The sequence below is a fragment of the Mus caroli genome, unplaced genomic scaffold (assembly GCF_978045245.1).
Source record: "Mus caroli unplaced genomic scaffold, Mus_caroli_1 scaffold_16, whole genome shotgun sequence".
Taxonomy (NCBI): Eukaryota; Metazoa; Chordata; class Mammalia; order Rodentia; family Muridae; genus Mus; species Mus caroli.
Window position 1 is genome coordinate 52,133,101 of NW_028227271.1, and position 2,706 is coordinate 52,135,806.

General features: G+C 38.6%; 1 pseudogene; it reads right to left on the reverse strand.

The window, feature by feature from the left end:
- Nucleotides 1-400: 400 nt before the first annotated feature.
- On the reverse strand, nt 401-988 carry LOC110310983 (ornithine decarboxylase antizyme 2 pseudogene; annotated as a pseudogene).
- Nucleotides 989-2,706: the final 1,718 nt, after the last annotated feature.

Genomic DNA, 2,706 nt, shown 5'->3' on the forward strand with positions numbered 1-2,706 from the left:
ATTCATATACATGTATATATTATATATACATCATCTGTATTTCACTAATGTTTTATTTGGTATATAAAATAAGGGGTGTCATGATTACATTTCATACATACATGTTCTTATAATTTTCTCTAAACACTGCAATTTTTATCCATTTATCCCCTGTGGACACGAAGGTTGCTTCCACATCTCTTTTTTTTTTTTTCTAGTCCATAAGCATCTTCATTTACTATTGGTGATTACATGTGAATAATATGCTTATATTGTTCTTTATGGAAAACAATTTCAACAAGTCAACTCCAAAAACACAATGGGCAACCCTCAACCTGAGCCCCTCAATATCCTTCCCTAGACAGGTAGAGACCCTCTCCTCTGTCCCAAGGCTGCCTAACTTCCCCTCTTCCCACACTGTGGCTCTTAGGCAAAGCATCCTCTGTGACCATTAGTCCTCATCAGACAAGTTCTGGTCCAGGGGGTAAACCATAAACATCACATCTGGCCGAGAGGGGACACAGGGATGACCTGGGTGTGCAATCTCAAAGCCCAGGATGCTGAATGTCTTCAGGAGTAGAACTCTGTCTTCCTGGCCCTTCCTGAAGCAAATGAAGAAGTAGTTCACGTACATCTTCTCCTCAGCAAACTCTAGCAGTGCTAATAATCCTTCTTTGCTCCCATCAGCTAATACTCCATCTGGGGTTTCTACAAACAGGCTCTGGCTGGACAGGACTGCATCCCAGGAAGAGACCTTCACATCGGTGACCTCATACTGGAAGTGGCCGATGTGAGGTTTTTCCGTCGTTCACGGGGAGGTCCTGGGTTACAGAGAGCTTCTGGTTCTTATACATTAGAGCTAAGAGAGAAGGATCCCTGCCGCCGCCCCCTCGCCCTCCTGGGATTTTCGACAGGAGCACCACAGAGGCCCTGGAACAATGTGCCTGCAGCACTGGAGCTGGGCACAGTTACTCAAAGGCAAAATACTACTGTCTTGGGTGTTTATCATCCTCGGTGGCTCTGCTCAGTGTGGGAGGAGGCGGTGTGGGGAGTGGGTAGGTGGACGAGTGAGTGGGTGTGGGGTCGTGCGCGTGGGCCCGTCTCTGTGGGTTAAGTCCCTGTCAGGCCAGTTGCCCTCCTCTTGCCTCAGCAAGCACCTGCCTCCAACTCTGCTTCTACATCTTAACTATTGTACATATAGTAGGAACTCTGCTTTTGACTGTTAACAACAGCATGAAACAACGTAAGGAGAAAGGGTTTATTGTTGCTCACAGTTGGAGTCTTCTCATATTTGCTTTTATTAAACAAGTTACTTTTTTATTTTATTGGTTGTTTCTCTTTCTGTACACAAACATTTTAGATTCATTTGTTAGCTTTTGCTTTGGATATGAATATATTCAGGAAACCATGGTCAAGGCCAATAGGACAAAGTATTGTTGTTGTTGTTGCTATTTCTATTGGGCATCTTACATCCTCAGCTGTTAAGTTTAAGCCTTCAATCTATTTTGAGTTGACTTTATGTATGATCTAATGTGTAATTTCATTCTGTATGTGGTTATAAGTTTTTTCCAACACCATCTGTTAAAGACACTGTCCTTTCCCATCATGCATTCTCAGCATTGTTAACTACACATGTACTGGTTAATTGTCCTTCCATTCTATTCAGTTATCTTTATACAAGTACTATACCATTTTTTTTAATCTTACTGTATTTGCAAAGTAACCGGAAATGTGGCACTTCATACTTTTCTTCATACTCAAGACTGTTTTACTTATTGTAAAATAAGAATATCTGTATTTTTTACCATTCATTTCTATAAATAATGTCACTAGGACTTCATAGGGACTGCTTTAAATCTGTATTTAACTTTGGGTAAAATGAACATTTGGACAATATTAATCCTGATGACCCATGATCTCAAGATTCCTTTGCATTTATTTGTGTTTTACACATTTCCCTTCATCAATGTTTTATCCTTTCAATGATTAATCTTATTACCTGCTTTACTAAGTTCATTCTTAATGTTTTTCTACTTTTTAATAATGTTGTAAATGGGTTTTTTCCTGGTCAGAGAGTTAATTTTCAGTGGAGAGAAATCCAAAGATCATTGTATGTTGATGTTCTATCTCACCACATTACCATATTAGTATAACAAAAAGTCTTTATTTTAATCTAAATATACACTTCACCTTCTCAGTAACACAGTTTCTACAAGAATCCAGGAATCCTGTAGACATTTCAAGAAAAAGATATTATATGATACAAATCATGTGAAACAAAATTTACACTATTTCCCAGGCTTTTGAGCAAATGACATGGTATGAGATGGGAAGATTGCAGTTGTAAGGAAAGAATGGCCAAACAGATGCTCAAAGTATGAGTACCATGGTACCATGGTACTCATATGGTACCATGATTCTTGAAGAATTCGTCCCTCAAGTCTCCTCAGCTTCCTTTTCTACTAAAATGGATGAGACAAGTCCAAGGGAAACTAGTGTCCAGAATGATAGCACTACTCAAGAGTCCCCTTTTCTTTTCTTTTTTTTTCTTTTCTTTTCTTTTCTTTTCTTTTCTTTTCTTTTCTTTTCTTTTCTTTTCTCTTCTCTCCTCTCCTCTTCTCTTCTCTTCTCTTCTCTTTTCTCTTCTTTTCTCTTCTTTTCTTTTTTTCTCTTTTTCTTTGTAAAATCAGGATAATTTGTGAAGATTCAAAAAAGATGATCTCTTCC